The sequence below is a fragment of the Gavia stellata genome, chromosome 10, assembly GCF_030936135.1.
Source record: "Gavia stellata isolate bGavSte3 chromosome 10, bGavSte3.hap2, whole genome shotgun sequence".
Classification (NCBI taxonomy): domain Eukaryota; kingdom Metazoa; phylum Chordata; class Aves; order Gaviiformes; family Gaviidae; genus Gavia; species Gavia stellata.
Genome location: NC_082603.1, coordinates 39,759 through 65,680, shown reverse-complemented (window position 1 = coordinate 65,680; position 25,922 = coordinate 39,759). Strand labels below are relative to the sequence as shown.

The following is a 25,922-nucleotide window of genomic DNA, read 5'->3' as shown; positions in this document are numbered from 1 at the left end:
TGCAAAGCATCACCGCTGGCATTTGAATTAGCACCCACTGAAATTAAAGCAACTGCTTGTATCAAAGGTGTCATTTCAGGCTCTTTGCAAACTCAGGCTAACATTAATTACTGTCACAGGGATAGCAACCTTAACTGCCCAGTATGCCAGCAAACTCGGATGTCAGTTTTACTGTAGAACAGATCCTAAACACTTCACTGAATTCCTTGCAGCCGGCAACTGCAAAGAAGAGATCCTTGTAGCATGAGGTAGCATAGTAAGACAAACAGGGAAAGCTCCCTGCTGAAACCATGATACCATCAAGGCTGGAAAATAAGGGCCATTAAAAGAGGGGAGGGAGGCTGCAAGATGAAGGTGGCTTCACATGAGAAGGGGAACCCCTCCTCCTGCCTCCCTCAGCTACCAAGTCACAGGATGCTTTGAAATCAGTCCCTTTGCTCCAGGTTCATTTTGCGCAGGGTCATTTGCCTTGATCTTCTGCCCCTTTTCTCCTCCCCGGAGTCTTCTTGAAAGTATACTTGGAATAGCTTCCGTGTGCTACAAAACATCTAACAGGGCTGGACTGACTTTTAAAGGAGTTCATTTCAGTAATGCAATAGCTCATCGTCCTGTCCTATTTCATATCAATCAATGAGCATTCATTCAGTCTCCATTGAGCATCAGTCATCAATTTTGCAAACCTCGCAGACTGAACTTGGATTGCTTGAAAAGATTCTACTCCTACAGTGAAAAGAGCAAGAGGACAAAATAGAAGAGGCTGTCCGATGTTTTTATATGCTTCTTCCTTCCTTCTTCCTTGAAGATAATCTACTGACAAGCCTGAATGACACACAAACGTCCGTATTTCTGGCTGTTTATTCGCCAGTCAGTTCCACAATGGTTTCCAGTTACGCAGAGACTGTCAGACCATTGCGCATGGAGACCCGGCAGCACAGGTGGCACGAGAACACCCCCACTGCACAACCGGAGCCAAAAAACAGAAATGCAGCAAGAGCAACTAATTGCAAATGTTGCCCAACAGAAGAATTAGCATTTCATATTTATAACACAAGTGCCCATAAACAAAGAGACATGTCAGCTATTTATTCACTTTCTGACAGTCCAATCACATGGCATATTCCCAAATGACTGCAAGACAATAGGAAACTGCTCATTTTTCAAGGAAGGCCTGCACGGTACATTGCATTTCAGCCACTAACAACTCACATGGTCTTTTTATTTAGGGCTTAGCCACAATTTTACTCCCTTGAAGCATGAGTGACTTCACTGAAGTCAGACTATACCCTGGGGAAAAACAGATTCAAAGCGAGAGAATTATAGAAACCAACTCCACATCAGGAAGACTCGCCAACCTTGACAGAGGGGTTTGTACCTGCATCCCGATTCACTGGGTTATCCACAGTCCCTGTGGATCATGGAGCAGCAGAGAGGCAGAGGTTGTGCCAAGGCAGCACTCATAAGCCTTCCACAGCTAAACCACAGACATTCTGCATGCCAGCAACTGCAAGCCCAATGTGGGTGGCTTTACAGAACCATTTCCCAGAGCCTGCCTCTTCGCTAAGGGGTTTTCAAGGTGCTGTGCACCTCCTGACCGTGCTATTGATGCATTTCTAGCTGAGCTACAGCACTCTGCTACTTCTCTGACTCACGCTCCACCAAGGACGAGACAAATCATTTGATTTGTACAAAATGATGATTCTGCTGTATAAATCCCACGTGCTCCCCACAAAGCAGCACACACCCCTCTCCCGATGCCCTACACAACCCCTGCACAGGGCACAAAACCCAGTTCAGCAGAAACCTGTCGGGGTGTCACTGAAGCTGTGCGGAGGACCTCTCGCTGGCAGAGCTCCCTACTCCACACACTCGCCTGTTCATGGGCAAAACAAGGGACAAAGTATTGGATATTAGTGCTCTTGGCGGTTATCTCACGCTACTTCTACTTGTGGTGATGTTCACATGTTGCTCTGCTGCCTCTCGAAACTTGAAGAGCAACGCTTTGCCACCCTTCATGGGCGCCCATTTACCTCTTCCACCCCAAAAATGAACACTAATTTATACTAACAAACCACATTTTAAAGGCACCAGTGTACTTTGCAAAGCCTACCTCGGTGAGATTAAGCTCTTGTGTCACTTGGGTAGCGTGGAAATCTGCCCGAGGCCAACATAATTCTTACCCTAAATATTAATGATGTTAAATCATTAATAATTAAAAATAAATTAAGTCCCTCCAAAGGAACAGATTATTTCACAAGCATGGGGAGCCAGGCACCACAGGGCATTTCCTCTTCAGTTTTCTATATCCATACTGTTTGAGGACAGGACAAAGTGTTAAACTAAATCTAAGCTGCAAATGGAAGATGAGAGAACAGCTATGCCCAAAGAGATCTTGCACCTCTGGCCTGGTGCAGAAATACCAGCTGGCTCAGAGCTATCCCCTAACCTGGCCTCTCCAACAAAGTCATGAGAAAAACAGTGCTAAGAGGTAGCAGGATGCTGGTGGGAGAAGTCAGCCTGCCTGTCTTTGTCTGCCTGCAATGCTTCCTCCCTTCCGTGCCATGGACTAAATCCTCTGTATTAACAAGCCTCCAGGTAACAGCACTGACCCTTCACATCACAGCACTGAGAATCAGACTTGCCAGGGCCACAGCACTGATGTTCAAACCTCCAAGCAAATGCATGTGTGGCATGGAATAGGTGCCAGGTGACAGAGCCACCACAATAACACGCATGAAGACACAGCCACACCAGTACTACTGCCCACAGGCTCTGGGGTAAGGTGTCTGCCTGCAGACTGTACCTGCCCCTTTAGTCCTAGACATGCTCTGCCAGGCAGATGTCTCAATGTCATCTGCAGCACACCAACCTCCCGCTGAGTTAAGGACATCTAGAGCTCAGTGGCTCTGCATCAGGCTGGCTCCCTACCACGGGCACAGCACTCCCTCTCCCCTAGACTCGCAGCTGGATCACAGGCAGGCAAGTATCCTCAGGGACAGCACAGCTGCAAGGCTTGGAAATACAGGGGATGAGACAGCATCATCTTTGCTCCAGTTCAGGGTGAGGCAGGGAAGTGGCTGCCAGATGGGAAAGAGAAAAGCTCTCTGGATCTGCTTGTGCCTCTAGGGTTTTCTATAAGAATTAAACCCCTACCACTGAGATGGCTAAACATCTTATCAACACCCCTCCCTGACACTCTCCTACTCTTCCATGTGCATCTTCCCTCACAAATGCTCAAGAAAGCGCAGAGAGGGAAAGCACAGCCTGCGAGTCCCTGCTGCAGTGCCTAGCAGCACCATGCAATGCCAAGATGTGACCAGCTGCAGACTGCCTGACCACAGCTTAGAGCAGACCTCACAGCAGGGTGTGGACTAGAACCAACGTGCAAAAAAAGTGATTACTTTAGACATAACGTTCAGCTGTCCAACTACTGCGTCCAACATGATACACATTAGGATGACAGCAGTTTTCAAAGGTGGTGGTCCTCACCCTGATCAGGCTCACTTCAGGTCCTCCAAATAACAGGTCACTTTTAAACAGACCTTTGTATTTATAATTAGTGGAGCAAACCCATAATTATGCAGCAACAGACAGATACTAGAAACCGACACCTTGAGAGGCTGCTCCACCACAGACAGTAGACTCTCTTATCCCTGAAGCCAATAGACATTACATTAAATGTGCCAGCACTGAAGGATAAAAACAGTCTGAAACACACAAGAGCCTCCAGCCTATGAGAGCATAACCTTCACCATGGGGAAAGAGTTTCCCCCAGTTCTAGATCCAGCGCAACCCCACCAAAACCAGGACGGGTCCTCAAAACCCACACCAGATGCTCTGTTCTGAATCCGGCCCTGCAGGTGCAGCTTCCCCTGAAGGCACCAACCTCTTGGCACCACAAGTCTCACCTTGTTCTCCTCAGGTGTGAAAAGGATGCGGAAAGTGGAACGCATGCCAGGTGCTACCTTACGGCACATATCCTTGGGGCTGATCAACTTGAAATAAGGCGAGCTCTCCAAGACGACCTTCACCAGCCGAGGAACCTGCAGGGAAGACATGAAACTGTGACTTCACCACTTGTGGGAACATGAAGAGAAGAGACCTGGCCATGCCCTGGAGACATCCTTCGTCAACCACCTTTCCAAAGCACTTTTAGCTCTCGAGGTACATGCACATAATACACAAGGGAGGACCTGAATCCCTTCCGCCGGGGCAAAATAGCTCCAGGCCAGAGGCAGTAGGGAATGCCCTGCTGTGAAGGAAGTGCCAAGCAGATAAGACACCAGCAGTATGGCGATATGATACCTGAATCAAGTCATCCGCATATTCAACAAACCCAGAGAACCTGCTTGCTTCTGCCTGCTCATATCCATGCTGTCACGCCTCTAGAGGGGGAATGTATTATCTGAAGGCAAAACAGGATGTGTTTTACTGGGGCAAGGAAGAAATTCACTTCTAACCTACCGGGTTTGAGCAGGGCAGTCAAGCTGCAGTGCTACAGAGTTGTGCAGGCAGACCAACAAGAGAAGGAGACCACAGACATTGTGGCCTTGCTGGGAATAAAAGCAAGCAGAAGAGCAAAAGGAGGAACATAGGAAAACAAAGAGACAACCCCAGAAACAAGGAGATGGCTAAGAGAATTTAAAGGGGGCTGTAAAGAAGCAAGGAACAAGCACGATACTTTACAAGGAAAGGCTGATGCAGAAGATCAGAGCAGTCAACTTACCAAATAATGGTAAGCCAGACGACCCCCCAGGCTGTGCCTATCAATTATGGGCTTCAAAGGCATTTTCTGCCTTGAGATGCATGACCAGCACTGACTCACACTGTGGTTTCATTACTAAAAGCCAATCTCAGCTCTCCGGAGGCTCTCGCTGCCTGCTGATTGTAGCCAGGCAGCTGCCAGTGCAGGCAAGGCAGATCTCTGGGCATTCCTCCCCACACCCGGGAGTCCCTGCAGGCACCCTGCTGCAAGTTTCTGCCCTCTGGGATGCCACAAGCACAGAGACAGCACACAGGCGTTTTCTAGCACACGGATGTCAACCCCTGAGCACCAAACCTCATCTCAGAAAGTCTAAAACAGGCGATTTTGACTGACAGGCAGCTTCACTGAGAAACAACGAACCCACGCGAGGCTTGGCAAACGTGGAGATTCATTCTGCACCACCCACCCAAGCCTGATAACCCATGGCCTAGGCAGTCCTGAACTCTCCAATCTCCCTTTGCTCCCAGCAATGCAGCGGGTTCCCGGAGACAATTTCACACTGCAGACAAAGGTTTTGGTCACCAAGTCGCTTGGGAGAGGAGCACACGTGGCTCAGACCTTCAGCAAAAGCCACCCAGAACATCTGAGGGTGGCAAGGAGCAGCCTGAAGTCAGAAAAGCTATTTTACAACACATAGGTAAGAGCAGTAAGTATATGGCAAAGTGCTTCTGTATTTGAATGATTACAGAGCCTCTCTTTGGAATATACTTTGCTGTCAGTTGGATTTTGATGGAGCAGACAACCTCAGGCTACCATGCCGTAGAAGTGAGTGTGATTCAGAGGAATCTGGGAAACTGGTGAGAAAACTTTGAGACACAGCACAATGTTGCTTTTCTCTAGGACATTCGCAAAAGCCAACAAAATTAGAATATGATTTAACCCCTCTTGGCATTATCATCTCTATCTGTGTGTACTTAAATATGCCAAGGATTTTCCTTAAAGCTCATCTCACTTTTACCCCAGTGCTGTCCAACAGTTGAGGTCTTGCTAGCTTCAGAACTAATTCATTTTGGAAAAAAAAAAAATCAACAGTTCACACATTGCCTCCTCCCCTTTACAGGGCATACAAATCCCAAGATGCAGCTGTACAAGTTCATGATTTTTTACTGGGAATGGCAAAAATGTTGATGCAGATGTTCCTTTCCACTTGAGGAAGCAGGAATAGAGCAAATTAACTGTTTGCCTGTTGGCTGGTACTTGGCAAAGACAAACATTCTGAAGTGCCACATGGATAAGGGAGCAGCTGAAGCCAAAAGACTTGGTGGGAACGACCCATAGGGAAAGAGAAACTGAGGCACATTTTAATCAGGAAAGAGGACACCTACAGCAAAGAGTGCCCAGAATCACTGTGGACCACACAAATGGTATCCCTTGGGCATGGGCACCCACGCTGCATCTTTCCAACATCCCCGAGCTGAACACCAGACCAGGAATGGCGCAGCACTCTCCAGGAATAACTGAGGGACCACACCTGCATCCTTCCTTGCCAAAGGGGCTTCCATTTTCAACCGTGTCCCTGTCAAAACCTGTCATCTCAGAACACACTTTGACTTCTCTTGACTTCTCCACCTGCCATATGCCCTGACAGCTTTTTTTTGTCCACCTGTTTGTTTCCCCCAACAGGTAGATTTGGGGAGTGAGTTAATTCACCCGCTCTCGTGCACACTTCCACCTTCCCATCCTGCTCTCCTCTCAGGGATACATCTTACTCTTCAGTACAGAAGACTGTCTTTAATTACACCTTTCTTTTTCTGACCCTTCTCTGCTTCCAGCACACTTACTGTTACGTGTCAAGAGAAACCCTTGCCTGTACAACGTTCTCTCCCAGAGCACTTTCTAACTCAGCTCCGTTCCTCGCTCCTGTCTTTTCCCACCAGCTTGCTCTTGGCACATGCCTCACTCCAGCAAATGTTTCCCCTGATGAAATTCAAAAGGTCTCAATTCTCCTCTTTACAGTGAAACAAAATTGCTGATGTTTTTCAACCTTTTCCCTTCTCAACTTTCTTGCAAAATCTCAAAACGATCACAATTTTTTCAAGTAAAGGTGGAGACCTTCAAGAGCATGTTACTCTGGATGTGCTGTGGTTTTCCAAAGGGAAAGCAGAGAGCCACGTTGCCTTAGAAAAACCTGGGCAGAACTGAATTACACTTAGCAGGAGCCTAAAGTGGCACGTAAAGGCCTCCCACTGCTCCTGCTAAATCAGTCCATTTCCACTGCTGCTTCAAAACACCCTTCCTGGAGCGCTAATGCCACTAATTCTAACTTATTCCAGCATAAAGCGGAGAAGACTCAAACCCTGTACTCTGACACTGAGCTGCACAGAGGCAGCTAAATGGCTTGTGAGAGGCAGAGATGCCCTGCCAGAAACCAAGGTTAACCAAGGAGCCACCAGGACGTGATACACACTCGAGGTAAAGCATGAGGGCAGGCAAGAACTGTACAGCCCTCAACATTCCCCTCAGTCCGGGGCTCTCAAGGGGAAGGATGTAGACTAGAAAAGCTCCTTGGGGTTAGATGCCACCAACGCACGGCCAAAATCAGGGGGAGAAACCCCAGCGTGGGAAGATTTCCACCAGCTTGCAAAACAAAGGTGGTGAGACTTTTTATTCTGATATGCTGTGCTGCAGCAGATAACTTGCTATGCTGTATACCACGTGAATAACACTGCTCTCCTCTTCCAGCACAGCGTTAAACCTCCACGTCCCAGCACTTACCTTGTCGTTGTTCCTCAGAATCAGTGGCACTTCGTAGACCTCGCAGGGGATGTAGTTCTGAAACACCACCTCGGATGGGAAAGGCTGAATCAAGCTCCATTCCAGGTCAGCTGAGGAGACCTGGAGATGCAAGAGAGGGCAGTGAGAGATTCAGCTGCTGGGAGAAAGATTAATGAATGAGACTGCTATATTGATCTCCAGTGAAGTACAGTCTCTTGGTGAGTACGTCTGCCCAGCTCACACTAGGGAAACAGGAGCTCACCCACCTGTGTTCCGAGCTCATCAAAAGTTTCTGCACTGCTCAGCAGGCTCAGGCTAAGAAGCTCTTTTGGGAGGTGTTGCTCCAGGTTTCCTTCTCCAAAATGCAAGGCAGCACTTACCTCCGGCAGAGCCCTGTGCTAATGGGGTCACACAGCTCCAGAGCACTTACTGAAAGAGCCATGAGTGATCACGGAGAAAGCGAAACCCAAGAATTTACGTGAGACTCCATGGGAAACCATTTTGGGATGATCTTCACTCTGAGACAGAGAGACCGAGACCCACACATACCCAAATATCTTTTTTGATATAGAGCCTAGAAACCAGCAAGAAGAGAACAGTACCAGTTAGTGTGTTTCCTAACACACTAGTTAGGAAAAAGACAAGTGAGGTGAACGTTGGATGGCAATAAGGTTCAGCTCTTTTCTCAGCATTACTGGGCAACTTGAACAAGACTGGACTTGGTATCTCCTTTTTCCATGGACTTTAAAATGGATGCTTTATTGTATTCTGGTTTTGCTGTTTTATTTAATACCACTGCAGAAGCATGGCTGAAAATATACACAAACAGCAAATGCTTACAGAGCAGAGGCATTGCTTTGAGGAAATTCCTCCCTGCTTTGCCTCCCCTCTTCTAGCTCCACCGTTCCCACTCGAAAGACACGGGCAGGTCTCCTGCTTCTCCACAGAAGTCACAGTCGTGCTGAAGCTAGTAGCTGCAGCACACTGCCAGTTAGTTGTGCACTCATCTGATGTGTTCCCAACCTTTCGTGCTGTCTAGGGCAATCCTTAACCAATTTGTTACAGGTCTCTGGCTGGCAATTTTCCACTCAACAGCCTACCTCAGTAATCTACCCATTTGGACTGTGTGTTGTACTAGGCAGTCCTGTAAGAAAAGCAGCTTTAAACATACATCTAAGTAAGCACTGAGCCAGAGAAAGCACATCCACACCCCTCTGCCCAGGGTCATTCCCCTGTATATCTGACAGCCTGCAAATTCTAACACCCTGCAAGGGTTCCACACATTGTTCCAAACCAAAGCATTCATGCAGTTGGTTTTGTTAAATCTTTAACACTTACCATAGGCCCTCAGCCTTCGAAGGCCAATGCTGCCACCGCTGAGGGAATCCTACGACCCCAAGCATTTGACAGAGGCTACACCAAAGCCAGGTGTGGCTACTTCAGCAGGAGGATGGAAAATGGCAAGCTCGCACCCTGGTGTCCTGCCCCAGCCTTCCCCCAGTATCGGGCTTTAGCACTGGTAGCTAAATTCCAGCAAAATCCACCAAGTTCAGCAGAGGTTATTTGTATTGGCTACTAAGGACAACAGGACCTAGTCACCGAGGTATTCAGAGAAGCTGGAGGCAAGCCTGTCACAAGCATGCACCCTCTTCAAATGCCACATCAAACAGCAAGGAGAAGGGCAGGAAAAGGCTACCTTTCGATGGGAGCTTTCACTCCTCTCTACAAGCGGGATAATCTGGGGCCGCCTCATCTCCCGAGTGCTGGCCAGCCTCTGCTCCGTGGTGAGAGACATCTCCTTCAGGAAGGCCGAGGGAGTCAGCTGAAATGCAAAACACCAGCAAGAGCTACAGAAATGCCTTTCTTCAGAAAGGCTTTTCTTGTTCATGTGCCACCGATGAATAATTTGTGATCACAGCCACCTGGACAGTCCTGGAAGTCCCCAAGTTTCTGCTGAAATATTTAACATCAGGAAATTAATGATATAGAGCGGAATACACACGCTGTAACCAAGTGGCTCTGCCCCATTAGCTTCTCCTTCATGATTCAATGTGACACGTTTTGGGGATTACTTCTCTTTGGGTATTTGTTTTCTCTTTAGTTTTGCTGGATTGAGCCAGATTGAGCCTTTGAAGAGAGTGGGGAGGAGTTATCAGAAATCCCCAAACTCCATCCTTGCACAATGCTCACAACCAACACGTGTGCAGAGATGTCACAGCTGGGTGAGTCAGAGGAAAGCAGAAAAGCAGCGTTGTGCCAAGACTAACGTGGAGAGGAATGGGTCCAAGTTTTAGTTATCTCTTCTTAATTAGCACTTGTTTTCTCTCTGTTCTGGCCTCACACACCCCTCTGCAGAAGTACACAGAGATATCTCCTTGACAGAGCCTGAGCACTAGCTCATCTCCAGTCAAGTGAGCTCCAGTCAGCAAAGGGGACATTTGTGGATGGGGAGGCGGAATTGCCCTGACTCCATTGCTGTTTGCAGGGCTGGATCTGTGCTCCACACAGGATATGACGTATAATCACTGTTTTCCAACCTATTCTATCTGGGACCAGCCACGTCTCTCAAGTCTTCAGACAGAGTTTGAGCAGCCCACCACATGCCCGGCTGCCTGGCGGGCAGGTACGGTCAGAGCAGCACTGGCAAGTATGCCTATGTGACAGAAGATATTACTGCCCACACAAAGAGGATGGAAAGAAGCACACCCTCACGCTTCAGCTATGCCAGTGCAATGCCCAGTACTTTCATTTAACTTGGCCTCCAGGCAAGACTCTGGACTTTCCCTGAAGCAGCACACACTCCATTCCCCACTGCACCATGACAGCCACCTCTGGCAGAAGCCAGGCAGCAAAGTGATGGGGAGGTGGTGTCCAGCTTCACAGTGCTGCTAGACAACAGGAGGGGAAGGTGGAGGAGGGACACGGGGGGAGTTTCCAGCCTTAACACAGGGCCTGCCCGGCCACAGCAGGTACTTACAGTTACAGACTCCTCTGTCTCTCTGACTAGCTTCGGAATACAAGGTGCTACCATCTTGCTCTGGAATCCATCAGCCATTTTGGAGGACCCCATGGACCGATGGATCTTGCCAGTGGCCATCTCTCAGCTCACCTGGAAGGAGCAACAATGGAACTTTGAAACTCTAGAATCCCATTCACGGCAGACCCAAAGGACACACCCATGTCTCCAGGCTGCGGCATCCTTCCGAAGTGAAGAACATAAGGCCTCCTCACCCTGTTCCGTGATTAGACCATATTTAAGTGGCACAGTCAAGATTCATAGCAGTAAAACCCCAGAACAAACATTCCCTGAGCCAAAACCGCCTTTTGCTGTGGGTGCAGTCCCACGAGCCACAAACACACATCAGGGCCTGCTGGCATTTGTCGCCTTCCCCTGCTTCCATTACTTTGGAACCCCATTTACTAGAATTATTAACCCAATCTCTGTTAGTATCCAAAGTGTCCTTTATTCCTCTTTACAAGTTTTCCAGTGGGAACAGAAGGAAGGTAAATGTCACTTAACTGCTTCCAAAGAAGCACCTTCACCTCGTCTCTTTAAAGCAGCAATATTAATCTCTGAACACCACCTGGCTCATGATACGGGCTAGGGTCATAAGGCCAAAGTATCGGTAAGCACAAGGCTGGGCTTCACACAAGCTCAGTCGTGCCAGGACCTGGAAAATTCAGAAGGCTCAGCAGCACAAATACAGGCACAGAGGGGCCCTTCAGGGCTGGTCCGATACCAACCAATGGCCCTCCAAACTTAAAGGCTGGGGATATATTGGCACACTCTGCACTACAACACACCATACCCAGCTTTTTTTGTAGCAGCAGAGACTAGTGGCTCAGTCTTGCTTCCGTATACACAATAAATCCTTTTTTTTCCTCCTTCAAAAATAAACCATCTCTCTCTGGACTAATTGGTTAGTTTGCCTTCCTATTACACTTTGCTGGAAGAGTGAGACAGGAGATCTGTTCAATGTGAGATTTTGTTCAGCTACATCTTCTTGCCCTCTTCAGGCTTAAGTAGCAAGATCACATTTCGTGACTAGAAATCACCTGCTTAGCTATTATTAGCACAGAAACAGCATCTCAAGGAAGCCAGGAAAGGAGAAGCACAATTTCCAAGACTAAGCTCTTGTCCCTCCAGCCCACTGCTAAGTGGCTGAGTGCTTTCTAAATCAAGTCTTGCTACCCAGGAAGCCTCACCCATCACCTTTATAGTCCACTCCCTCTGTATTTTATCACTTTGGTACTGTCATCCTGCAATTTATTACAAAAGCTCTACCACAGCCGAGACAGTTAATAGGAGCCTAGTGTTATACCTTCCTGTTCTTTCTTTTAATAAACTTCAACTCTCAGCTGACAGTGAGGTGGACCAAGCTCCCTTCCAAGGGTCTGCTGAAGATTCCACAGCTCCACATGCATTAATTTACAACTGTGGCTCCTGCCTTAAGTATTTACAGTACTGTTTTCCCTTTCCCAAATGCCTCTCCCAGCACCTATCTCTGCTATCCTGGCTTTGCAACTTCCATCAACTCTCCCTTTTTATTTCCTCTTTTCCTGGCATCTGGACCACATTTCATTCTGGTTCGCAATGCATCGCAGCTTCCATGCAGCTAGCGACTTTGGAGTGGAAAAGCAGAAACCAAAGGACTATTAATGGATCCCCAGGTCAGGAGCAAGCGGCCATAGGCAGGGTCAGCAGGGTCAGAGCTGACTCTGCAATGGTTAATCCAGAGCAGCACGTTTGCAAAGCAGTACCTCTCTTCAGTAGCTACTGTCAAGACCTCATCCAAAGTTCATAGAAATGATAGGAAGACTCCTATGGATACCAGATTGTTTCCCCATGCGATCTCTTACTCCACAGCAAATGCTTGGACACACCACTTCCACCAGACTGCAAAGGAGAGCTAAAAGGAAATGAACAATTCTGTACTCCCCGGGGGCTTAAAGCATATGAACCTCTGCTCTGCTGACATGCAATCATTTGTTAATCCGCCATTTCACTCCACACCCAAGCTGGAACAAGGGGCACTGCCAGCATACTGAAAAACCACCCTCTCTCTTTCTGAGCCATCTCTCAGCTTCTGCAGTGTCAACTTGCAGTGCGCAGCGCAGGCGGCATGATGTTCACATCCTGACCAGCTGCCTTCCCCAGCCAGGACCCCGACAGGTCAGGCATCAGCCGAGTTCTCTGACAAGCTCCTGTGACCCTCATGCCAAGCCAAGCTGCTTTAATCTCAATTTTCAAAACCTTCCGAGTGAAATACTTATGTGTATTCATGCCCAGATCTCAAAGGAGTTTCAAGCTCTGGAAAAACATCAACACTAATTGAATTCAAAGGTGCTGAACTGCAGAAAGGTAAGCAGAGGCAGGAGTACCACCCCGCAACCTCACCTTGGCTGGCTTCAGCTTCGTACCCAATTATCCAGCACACACACGTTACTGGCTGCCAGAATAGCAAATATTCCCTATTGACTGGATTACTCCTGTAACACTACAGCACTGGCTGTAACCCCGAGGTGCTACAGAGCAGACTTTGGCTTCACCGAGTTATTTCCCACCCTTCAGCCAAGGGGCAAGGCTGGACAACCTGTTAGGAGCAATCTGCACCTTCCTGTAGTAGTCTAGCCTTTGGATTTTCCCTTGACGTAGACAGGAATTGCTTCTCAGGAAATCACGTATGGATTTAGAAGGCAAGGAAAGGACAGTCAGGGAGAGCTGGCTGTGCAATCGCTTCGAGCTAGGCCATTTGTTGCATTTTGCATCATAAGCCTTCACGGCATTTTATAGACAGAGCGAGAATAAATCGTCTCATCCCTCATTTACAGACGGGGCCACACAAAGATTTAAGGCCAAAACATCCGAAAGCCCACGTGCGAGACGAGGGGGGCAAGACCAGCAGCGGCGAGGCAGGCAGCCTCCATCCCCCTCCACATTTAACCCACATCAGCATCCCATGGGGAAAAAAGGGAGAAGTTTGGGAAGGTTCTCCTTCAGGGAGCAAAGCTCGCTCCCCGTCCAGCCCTGGGGGGAAGAAGGGGCCCCAACTCCCCCTCCCCACACAGAGAAAGGGCTGCAGCCTCCGGGGGCACCTCACCCAGCACCACAGCCCCACTCTGCTCCACCCGCAACCTCACCCCTACAGCCTCCCCAAAAAAGCACCCTGGGCGCGCCGGCACCGCCTCCCGCTTTCCTCCGGGGAGGGGACACAGCCACCACCACCCCAGCACGGGGGGTCACCAGCGTCCCCCCACCTCTCCCCCCCCGCGGGGGACACGGGGCACACTCACACCCCCGATCCCCGCTGCCAGAGGGGCTGTTGCCCTCCTGCCGAAGGCAACCAGGACTCCGGGCGGGCCCAACACCGCCATGGCCATGGCCAACGGCCGGGCGCCGGCAGGGGAGGGGGGCGCCGCCTTCGGGACAGGAGGGCGGACACGGACACGGAGGCGGAGGGGCCCGATGGCCCCGCTGAGGAGCCGCGGCCGCCTGCGGTCCCCCTGCGTCTGCCGACTGGCTGGAGGGGACAGCCAGAGAACACGGAGAGAGCCCAGGCCTGCCAAAGGCTTCACGAGCTCGCACGGCTTCGGCAGGGAGCCTCTGCCCCAGCACCACAGAGACCAGCTGCGCTTCCCTCATCTCCGGGGGCACGGGCACGGCAGAGGCCCGGCTAGCAGGGCCTCATCCCAGAGCAGGGACAGCCGCGCAGGGACAGCGTGCAATGGCCACGGCAAGCACGCGCGGGAATTGCCTCCAACGCACCCTCCTCCCAGCTTCAGCACGGCCACATCCCTGCGGGGGTCACCCTGAAACAGAGCAGCCATTGGAGACGCTCAGGGCAGAGCCCAAAGGGTTTCTCCCAGGGCTATCACCTCTGCCAGCTCTAAGATCAAGCAAGCGAGCACGCAGCACTGATCACGAAAAGAGCCACACACTACTGGGAAACAGCCGGTGTGCCAACAGAGCCTAATCAAGTCACACACATCCCACGAAGGTGCCAGCTCTGCCCTCAGAAGGGACCATCTGCTCTTCTCCTGCTCTCTGGGTGATAACTCGCACCCCAGTCCCACCCGCTCACCTGCTCGGCTGCCACCTCGCACCTCCCAGTCTGCCTGTGGCACGGCGCTCGGCACAGGTGACACCGATGCACAAACCGGCACAGCCAACCGTGTCATTTCTCAGGGAAGCGCTGTAATAAGTACACCCCGACAAGCACAGCCCAACAGACACAGCTCTACACTCTTCGCTGAAGCCAGGCTCCCCCTCACTCCCTCACTGAGGAGCTCCAGAGGGGCTCTGAGCTCTGTCATGGGGCTCACTGCTGGTCCACTCAAACGGATGCATTTCACCCGAGTGCCTCTGCCCAGCACTCTTGTGCAGAGTCTGACACAGGGCTGAAGGGAGCTCAGGGCTTGCAGAGTTCTCCTCAAATCCCTCATGCCCATTTCAAGGCCAGAGATGCTTCTGCGACTAGGAAAATGGAACCAGCTGTTTCCATCATGGTGGAAAACTCAAGTTGCCTCAGATGGCAAACAAGAGCACTTCCAAAGCAGATATCTGGAGGTTAATTCCTGCTTCATTGTGAGCATCACTGGTATTTCATTAAGAAGCCATCCAGGACACTTCAAACTCTGAGCCTTGGGCAAATGCCACAGGACTGCAAAGTGTGAAATCATTATCTAAAAGAACAGGTCACCTATTCCTCTGCCCCACACTTCCTCTCCAACAAAAAGGCTCCTGCCTAAATAACTAGACCTGAGAAGACCCACAGCCATTAACGCACTTCACCTGGGGGCACGTGCATTGCACTCCTGGGGAACAGCAAGACTTCAGGCAGGGCTCACCCTGTGCCACAGGACAGGCACGTAGCAGAACGTCTGCTTCTCAGCGTACAGTCTCTTCCAAGGACTGAGCAACAAAATACAAATGCACGCAATAAAGTGTCACCCCTGGCACGCAGCACATCACCCTCCGGTGCCTTCAGCATGAGCACAACCTGGGCTCATCCTCCTCCCACCATGCGTCAATTCATTTTTGCCTTATGTTCCCTACACTGCCACAGAGACGAGCCAGTCACTAACTGACGGAAACACAGGGCTCTGAGGTCAGGTAACCAGGGCAAGATGTGACCTGCAGTTCTTCCCAGCCACTGCTTTCCTTCCATCCGCTTCACATCAGCAGAGGCCAGCTTATTCACCCCCACTCTACCGGGGGGACATTGGGATACGGATCCCATAGCCTGGCTATTTCACTGTACTTTCTCATCTAGATTAAGACCCAGCGAGATCTTACAGATGTTGCACAAAGTTTAGGCGGGTTTTTTTTCCTAGGCAGGTTCGATCCAAAGTAAAGCAGAATTCACAGTACAAGAGAAGCCTGGGACAGGGGAGCTCAAACATGCTGGACAGGGAGAAACATATGCTGACATATTTTATGCGCATGCCGTGACTCCAAAGCCTTTTTCTCCTTGGCTCCTCTTCCCACATCCCAACTCTCATACATTAACTCCCTTTATTTCAACTCCCGGCAAATCTCCATCTGCTCTTGCCAGACCCTGGGCTGGACATACCCAAGCCCATCACCTGGAGGGCAACTACACCAGCACACACAGCAACACGGTTTATCACTGTGGAAATTCCAAATGACAGCCCTGAAGAGGTCACCACTTGGGAAGACCACACCAAGACACTCTGCAGGAGCTAATTTCAGCCACCCAGGCTACAGAAGCACAGCACCCAGAGGGCCCCAGCTCTATCCCTGCGCTCAGCCAGGCTCTTCAGCCTCCCTGCAGCACCCATCACTAGAGGGAGGGCCTGGGTAACCCTTGCAAAACCTGCTCCCAGCCCCGAGGGAGGTCAACTCCCTTTGCCAGGGCCTTAAACACCCAGACAAAATCCTGGCAGGCAGCAGGGAATAGCTGATGCAGCCCTGTGAAAGGGGAGCCTCGGAGACCCTGCTGAGCAAGCTGAAGGGGACCGCTGCTCTCTGCAAAAAGCAGCTTTCATGGATTCTTTCGGCTTTTGCACACAAAGCCCTCAGTGGACTCTGGCCTTTTGCAAAGCACACGTTCTGCCAAAGCTGCTTAATTTCTGATGGCACAGAAGGTGAACACTGAAGATTATTACTTTTTCGAGCTAACGGGGACTTTGGGGGCTAGGAATGCACTGCATTCCCAGAGAGCACAGTGGGGAGGTGGTGCTGCAGGTGTACGCTACCAGACAGAGTGCTGGCAGCTGAGCAGGGGGAGGCCACAGACAGCTTGTCCTGTAGCTTCTTCACCATAACCATGGCTCCTGGTGGATACAGACACCAGGCAGCCCTGCCAAGCTGCCATTTTTGAACAACGGACCTGAAATTAAAATCAACATGGGTGTACGTACTTTGCAAACCTACACACATGGTTCAGGACGTCCTGCAGGATGTAGAAGACTGCAGCCACCACTCTCTGACCCAGTCCTGGGCTTCACCATGCTTCGAGGTGGAAAAGTCATAAGATAGACCATCCCTCTCACAGAGCTTGCTGCCAGATGCACAGGTATAGCTGAGACAGGGAAGACCACGTCTCTTCCAGGCTTCTTCCTCAGGACAGGGCTTATCAGTTCCAAGAACGCTTGCAAGCTAGCCACAAAATGATGCATCAGCCATCTTCCCCAGGGGAGACCCATGCTTTCAAAAAGAGAGCCCAGAAGCTGAAATTCACACCACCACAGTAGCTCAGGACCACCAACTCAGAGGAGGTACAGGGTTTACATTGCTGCTCCTTCTCCATTCCTGGGACTGTACATACAACCCCACAGGGACCAACAAGCCCCTCTCCCCTTGCCAACACCCTCTCTGCCCCATGAGCTCACCTCTGTTTTCCTTCACAATATCCAACTCTCACCATTAGGTTCACCTTGGAGCCACCACTCCTGATTCATCCTTGGCTCTCAGTTGGCTGCCTGCGTTTCTGGCTCAAAGGACACATTTCAAGCAGCACAGACTGCAGCTAGTCCCAAGGAAGCAGAGAGGGGAGGATCACACTTGCACACAGCCCAGTGCAGAAGCAAGCCACCCACCTCAGCACTTCAGACAAGCCACCCTTCTCCACCCTAGCAGGGTCTGACCAAAGCAGGCTCTTGGCCCTGGTCTCCTTAGAGGCACAGGTAACAGTTAATCCATGCAGGGAGCTGCTCTACAGGGCTCCAAATCCTTCCCCCCATACCCTGAGAAGTGTTGTTTACATAGCTCTTACCCTCCTGCAGAAACAAATGAGCATACAGCCAAGGGCAACAGGCAGCCATGTTGCATTAGTAACCTCTCTTTTGCTGCAGTGCTGGAGGGACACAGAGCACTCTCAGCCACCATCCCCAAAAGCCCTGCTGCAGGCTCTGAGATGAGACCTGACAGCACAGGCACTGTCTAGCTTCTGAACAACAACACCAGAGCCCCTGGGCGGGTTTGAAACAGGCACATCAGAAACGTAGCTTTTCTGTCACCAGTGCTGCACTCACCAGACCAAACCCACAGAATAATTGGACACGTCTGGCATCTTGCAGAGGACAGAGCCACAGCAAAGGCAACGACCAGAGCTGCAATGAGGATCCAGGGAGAGCAGGAAAGTGCTGGTGCAGACAGCTTACACCACCACAGGGATGCAAATGGGAGCATCCACTACCCCCACTTCAACCCATAAAGGAAAAACTCCAGCACTCAGTTAAAGAAAGGAATACGACTGCAACACTCAGTCATTTTAGATGCTATCAAAACTTTTCCTCCTGAATAACTGCAGTGAGATCACTTACCTAACTGCAACCTCGTGAAGTGCCAATCATGAAGTCCCAAACAGGCAGCCCATAATCCTCTTTGTCCAAGCAGGGTTCATAGTTGTTTCCTTCTGAAAAAAGAAGGACAATAAAGTTGGCCCCTTTCAGCCATGTTTCCCTGTGCCTTCCTCTGAGCAATGCAATCCCACATTGCAGGGGAGAACATTGATCCTTCCAGTAGCACAGACCTCGAGGCACAGCCCTGGGTTTCCTTTCTCCCTTTTTATTCCCATGCTGGGAATCCATTTTGTTTCCTCACTTTTTGCTTAGTTTACTTAGTTTACAGCTCACTTCGAAACCCTGAACTGCTTCTCTACTCCTGCTCTGAATCAAGACAAGATTTCATATGCCTACATTTTGGAGACCCTGACATTAGCGGTACAGCCATGAAACCCGAAAAGAGTAAATTGGTTTTTCCCCACTGCTTTTTAAACAAAGTCCTTGGCCCCAACAAGTGTAATGCTTCCTAGGTTTTCCTTTTCCTTAATACTATGAAACCATTTAATCCAGCCAGCTGTCTTTGTGTAAATGCAGAAGAAAAGAAGCCTCAAGAAGATAATCCCATTTCAAGGGGAATGTCTGACATAGAGGTTAGCAGGGCAGTAACTGAGGCTGTGATTGCCTGGAGACAATGCACAAGAAGATGGGTAGGCTCTGGATGAGGTTCAGGCAGCAAGGTACTGCCACAGTGTTACAGAACATCTCGAAACACAAGGTCCCAAACAAGTGAAAAAGAATGGAAAGAATGGAAAGAAGATACTTCATAACAAATACACCTGGCACTTAGACATATTAAAGATAAAAACTGTCTCCACTAACTCTCCACTAACTAGCAATAACGATTAATGCAAGGACGAATCTTAGAAAAATATAATAGAGTGCCAAAATAGTGCCCTAAAGTTAACCTGCCTCATTATAATCTCATTGTAATGTGAAAACCACACCTCCTAGCTAGAAAACACCCCCAACCCAAATAAGCCCCCTACTCTCTCAGCATGCATATTGAATTAAAAGAGAACCGTATCTTTAAGATGAAGTAAGAAAGGTACTAACCAAGAGTTAATTTAGGGGTAGGATCAGTAGGCGTAACTAACTTCGTTAACTGTTTTAAATACCTGTCACGATTTTAACCCGGTGTGCATGTTAGGCACTGCAATAAACCAATGCCGGCTTTCTAAACTATCATTTGGTTTGGAGAGCTTTCTTCGCTACGATTTTCCAGCAAGCACCGGAGTGTTTTCGGGGAGGCCCTCTGATTCCCTGGTTGGGTGAGTTTCTGCGACAGCTCTCTGGGAGACTAACGACATCATTGGTATTGGCATTAGTATTGGGATTGGTATTGATATTGATATTGGTTGCCTGCAAGGAAGTCATATCTGAATTAAGTACGTGTTGTTGAGCTATTGGTATTGGTAGTGCACGACTGTGTAATCCGTACGCTACTACGGGGACGCCCGGAGCCTGGATTTTGGTTTGGCTTGGGCACACGTACGTGGTAATTTTATACAGTGGGAGATGGACAATCTACTGAAGGGGAATTCTTAAGCGCTCTCCTCTAGGGTGTATACTAAACCACTGGAGCAAGTTGGGGGGTGACCCCTTGCTCAGAAAAAGCTGGTACAATATTGCAGTCATGGGTGGCCCTTGTATACTCTGGATGATCAGGAGAAATGGCCCAAGAATGGAAGTATAAGCTACAATACTGTGTTGCAATTAATGCTGTTCTGTAGATGCAAAGGAAAACGGCATGAGATACCATATGTGAATTTGTTCTTTGCGTTGCGAGATAATTATGACATACGTAGGGAGTGTGGCTTGATTGAAGGTGAAAGTGCTGTATTGGCGCTAGGGGCAGAAAATAAGAAAACACCTAAGCATTGTTGTTCAGCACGTAGCATCAGCAGGTGATGCAAGAAATATAAAGAGAAATGGGAAGAAGAGCAACAGGAGGAGGAATTTGAGATAAGGATAGTAATTGGGCGAGGTAATGGGCAAAGCATGGACTGCACAATGTTAGAGAGTGGGATGAATGTGGATTTCTGCTGTTGTAATTGTGGGTTTGATTTTGGTGTGGGGAATTCTTTTTGTTGCTGTGAGTGAAGTTTATAAAGATTGTGTGTCGAATGTGGATTTTAATGATAATTCTTAAATCTGTGATAACAGATTTAAGAAGGGGAGAAGATTTCCCTGTAAAGCACAAAGGGCCGGAATATCCTTGGAGAAAGATGAGTGTGCTTTCTGTAAGCAGAAAGGACACTGGAGAAGGGAGCATCCACAGTTAAGAGGACAAGGCCTGGAGGAAATGCCAAGTCAGGCTGTTAACATGATGACATTAGAGTCAGACTGAGTGAGACCACGGGAAGATTCAGAAACCCTCCCCAACAGAACCCCTGGTTATAGTAAAGTTGAGGAATGAAAAAGTAAAATTTTTAGTAGATATGGGGGCCACTTACTCAGTATTGAATACAGGCAAGGCTAATTTGAGTAATCAAAGCACATCAATTATTGGTGCCACAGGGCGGAAAGAAAATAGGCTGGTTTTCCAGCCTTTGAAGTTTGGAATTGGGAAAAGGGTGTTAACCCATCAATTTCGTTATATCCCTAATTGCCCTATGCTGCTATTAGGACGAGACATATGAAGTAAATTGAATGTACAAATTACTTTTTCAAAAGGAAAAATCCAAATCCATATTCCTGAAAATAAAGCTTTGGATCCTCAAGTTTTTATGTTACAGAAGGAAGCCGAGTTACAGGAAATACCAGAAGTTGAAAATGCTGTAACTCCTCTAGTACGGCCTTCAGGAACACCAGGACAATCCCGAGCGGCAGAACCAGTAATCGTTCAGTTGAAACCAGGCACCAGACCGGTAAGACAAAAACAGTATCCAATTAAATGAGAAGCAAGAAAAGGATTAGAACCATTGATAGAACAATTTGTAAATTTTGGATTATTAACAGAATGTCAATCAGAATACAATACCCCGATCCTACCAATTAAAAAGCCGCATTCAGAAGAGTATACGTTGGTCCAGGACTTAAGGGCTATAAATCAAATAGCACAGGACATTCACCCAATAGTGGCAAACCTGTATACTCTCTTGGCCACCCTGAAGGAAACACACAAATGGTTTACTGTATTGGACTTGAAAGATGCGTTCTTTTGCCTTCCGTTAGCATCTGAGAGTCAGGAACTGTTGGCTTTTGAGTAGGAAAGCCCTTAGACTGGTAGAAAAACTCACTTGTGCTGGACAGTATTACCACAAGGATTTAAGAATAGTCCTAGGATCTTTGGAAATCAGTTAGCCAAAGAATTAGAAGACTGGCAAAAGATGCATAAAAAGATCACCTTACTGCAATATGGAGATGACACACTGCTAGCAGCAAGTAACAAGGAAGATTCCATACAAATTACCATAGACCTCCTAAACTTTTTAGGGTTGGCAGGGTACAAAGTATCCCGGAAAAAGGCACAGATCGCCCAACAGGAGGTAATATATTTGGGGTACACAATTTCCCAGGGCCAGCGTAGTCTTGGAACTGAAAGAAAAGAGGCCATTGGCCAGATCCCCGAAACCTAAATCGAAACAAGAGCTCAGAGCATTTCCCGGAATGGACGCATGGTGTCGCCTGTGGATAATAAATTTTGGACTCACTCCCAAACCCCTATATGAAGCTGTACAAGGGGAAGGAAATCTCCTTTTCTGGACTCAGGAGTGCAGAGATGCATTTATGAAATTGAAACAGGCCTTAATGAATGCTCCAGCCCTAGGCCTTCCGAATTTGGAAAAACCATTTGAATTATCTGTGCATGAAAGACTGCATATTGCCTCAGGGGTATTGGCCCAGAAGCTGGGATCCTGGAGAAGACCCGTGGGATATTTTTCAAAACAACTAGACAATGTTAGCAAAGGATGGCCAGCATGTCTCCGAGCAGTGGCGGCTACAGTATTACTGATCCAAGAGGCCTGAAAATTGACGCTTGGGAAAAAATTAACTGTACTTGTACCCCATGCAGTTACAGCAGTGCTGGAACAAAAAGGAGGACACTGGTTGTCACCAAGCTGGATGCTGAAATACCGAGCCGTTCTTCTGGAACAAGACGATGTGGAGCTGAAAGTAACCACGATCCTGAATCCAGAGACCTTCCTAACCACTGATCCTGGTGGAGAAGAATTAGCACACGACTGTCTGCAAACTGTAGAACAGACGTACTCCAGCAGACCAGACCTGAAAGACCTACCAATAGAAAATGCGGACTGGGACCTGTTCATAGATGGTAGCAGCTTTATGCGGAATGGAACACGAAAATCAGGTTATGCAGTAATAAGTCGTAAGGAAGTCACTGAGGCCAAAGCTCTGCTATCTAACACTTCAGCCCAGAAAGCAGAACTCATAGCCTTACTGAGAGCATTAGAACTGTCAAAAGGTAAAACTGTTAATATATGGACAGATTCAAAATTTGCCTTTGGAGTGGTGCATGCTCACGGAGCCATTTGGAAAGAAAGGGGACTTCTAACATCTCAGGGATCCCCAGTCAAATACAGGCCAAGGATCCAACAACTATTACAAGCAATTAATCTACCCCAATTAGTGGCAATTATGCATTGCAAGGCACATCAAACTGGAAATAGCCCAATGCATATAGGGAACCACAAGGCAGACAGAGCTGCGAGAGAAGCAGCTGAAGGTCAAATATTGCTAGTTTTGCCAGAAAAGGTTCAGAGGTTGGGACCTAAGAGTCCGCAATATACACCAGAAGACAATCAATTGGCTAACCTACTGAAAGCAAAGAAAAATCAAGAAGGATGGTGGGTGACTGCTTCGCACCAAGTAATAGTTACACAAGAAATCGTGCGTGAAATAGCCAATAGACAACACCAAGAAACTCACTGGGGAACTGAAACAATGGTGGAAGCACTAAAAACACAAGTGCTAAGTGTTCAAATGACTGCAATAATTAAGAGCACAGTGAAGAAATGTGAGTTATGCCTGAAGAATAATCCTCACCTACCCTGAAGACCTTTACCAGGGGTGACAAAGAGAGGAAACAGTCCAGGAGACTATTGGCAAATAGATTTTTCCGAATTACCGCGACAAAACGGGTACCGGTATCTTTTAGTAACGTAGGACACTTTCTCAGGTTGGCCAGAAGCTTTCCCTTGTTGCACCAACAAGGCAAAAGAAGTAGTGAAAGTGCTACTTAAGGAAATAATACCAAGATTTCGGGTACCCATAGGACTATCTTCAGGTAGGGGCCCACACTTCATAGCAGAAGCTGTTCAAAGTTTGACTAAAGCATTAGGGGTAAAATGGGCTCTCCATACCCCATGGAGACCTCAATCAAGTGGAAAAGTAGAAAGAATGAATCAAAGCCTAAAAAGACAGAGAAGTAAAATTTGCCAGGAGGCTCAGATGAAGTGGCTGGATGCCATGGAGAGGTCAATTACAGATTTGGATGAAAACCTAATTCTAACTTTGATACAAGGGTTTGGTAAAATGCATAATCTTACCAGTGTTACAGCATGCATCCCAATCCCTCACTTGGACAGTCAGCCCATCCCATGGGGCACTATACCGGCAAATTTATCTTTACTAGAGGAATATGACAACATCACAGGAGCCTTTAAGCAGGCCAGTGTCTCTCATTATTCAGACAAAGACAAGAAATGTAGACAGAGAGGAAGCCATGTTTTACAAGATGCTACTTTTTGGAGACCAGGGGACAACAGTACAGTATTTGGGAGAGGCTCGGAAAAACAACATCCCTTAGATGGCCATTTTCTGCAAATAGCATTGGCAGCCTCTGGCGGACAGGCCGCAGGATTACTGAAACTCTGTGTCACTAATAATACAGTACCTAACGTAACCACCGCTCCAGAATGTACTAACCTTAGAACAGAACTCAAAATTTGGCCTAGACCTTTGGAAGGACACTGGAAATATATCGGGAATGTGGATTGGGGCTTTAATTGGGGAACGAAGGCTACTTACGTTAGCCAAACCAACTGGATGTGCCCCGATGTTCTAAATTATAGTGAAATATCAATCCTAAATTCTACCTTGACAATGATAGAACGTTGTAAAAACCAAAATTTTTCAACTAATGATTGTAAACAAAACGTTCCATCCCCAGGCTACACGACCTGGGTTACATCAGATGGATATTGGACTACCTGACTACGACTTAGTCCAATAACTAGACAAGTAATTTTAGGATTACTGACCTTATGTCCTATATGGAAAAAGAATCCAATCAAAGCTCAATATTGGGGACGAATTAAAAGAGATACCGAGACAGAAAAGGACCCCGATACTTGGACGGAGCCTTCTGCAGCAGTACAATTTGAGTGGGGACTCCAAAGTTTCCCATTACCAGGGCTTTACAAAATCCAATGTTAATAGAAAATCTGACTTGGCAGGTGGAAGCCTTATCAAGAGCCACTCAGAAAGGATTCCAAATTATCAACAAACAAATCCAAGCTAACACTAAAATGACATTACAAAATAGGCTGGCCTTAGACTTGCTATTAGTCAAAGAACAAGGAGTGTGTGGATATCTTAAGTTAGACAAAGAGCACTGCTGTATCCACATCCCAAATATCACTGATCATCTCCAAGAACAATTAGACAAAATGAGAAAAGTAGCAAAAGACAATAGAGCGATAAAAGAGGCAGCAGAAAATAATTGGTTTAACAAAATTCTCCAAGAATTAGGTGGATGGTCTCTAAAAGGATGGTTTGCTACATTGCTGGAGGGAGTGATTTATGTGATCGTGATTGTGATTATTATAGGAATCTGCATAGGCTGTACTAAAAGAACCACTGAAAGAAATACATGGAAGTAGTAAAAATCTTACTACTTCAAAAGGAGGGATTGATACCAAAGAATTAAGAAAAAAACCAAAGTTGCCAAACCTAAACCGTGATCACATACGAGCAATTAATGACCCTAACTGCATCGCTGAACTGATACAATGATAATACCAGAACTTCAGACTGAACTAATATCCAAACCACTGAGAAGATTTGGTATCGACTATGCATAAGATAAGTGATTTTTCCACACAACTGCTTCAATAAGGCTCTTAGAAATTATTATTAATAATATTGATAGTATTATGGTATTAATAGTATTATTGCGTGCATAATAAGGTTAGACTTGAAATATTTTATATTTTATACTCTATTTCTTTTTCCAAGTTGTAAGAGGACGGGATAGATTTGAGAATGTGTGACAAGGTTAATCACCTTCTGTTTAGTTGGTGAAATCCAAGTAAGAAGGATTGAGACTTAGGGAAATTATAAAATACATCCGTAAGTTTCAAAGGGGGGAAATGTTACAGAACATCTTGAAAAACAAGGTCAAAAACAAGTGTTAAGAACAAGTAAGAAGAAATAGAAGAATGTAAAGAAGACACTTCATAACAAATGCACCTGGCTCTTAGACATATTAAAGATAAAGACTGTCTTCACTAACTCTCTACTAACTAGCCATAACAATTAACGCAAGGACGAATCTTAGAAAAATAGAATGGAATGCCAAAATGGTGCCCTAGAGTTAACCTGCCTCATTATAATCTCATTCTAATGCTAAGGAACACACCTCCTAGCTAGAAAAGCCCCCAACCCAGTTAAG

At 47.7% G+C, this 25,922-nt stretch overlaps 1 pseudogene; it reads right to left on the bottom strand.

Annotated features, from left to right (window-relative positions):
- LOC132317614 (hydrocephalus-inducing protein homolog) overlaps nucleotides 1–10,574 on the bottom strand; it is a 70,300-nt pseudogene extending 59,726 nt beyond the window's left edge.
- Between the last annotated feature and the right edge of the window lie 15,348 nt (nucleotides 10,575–25,922).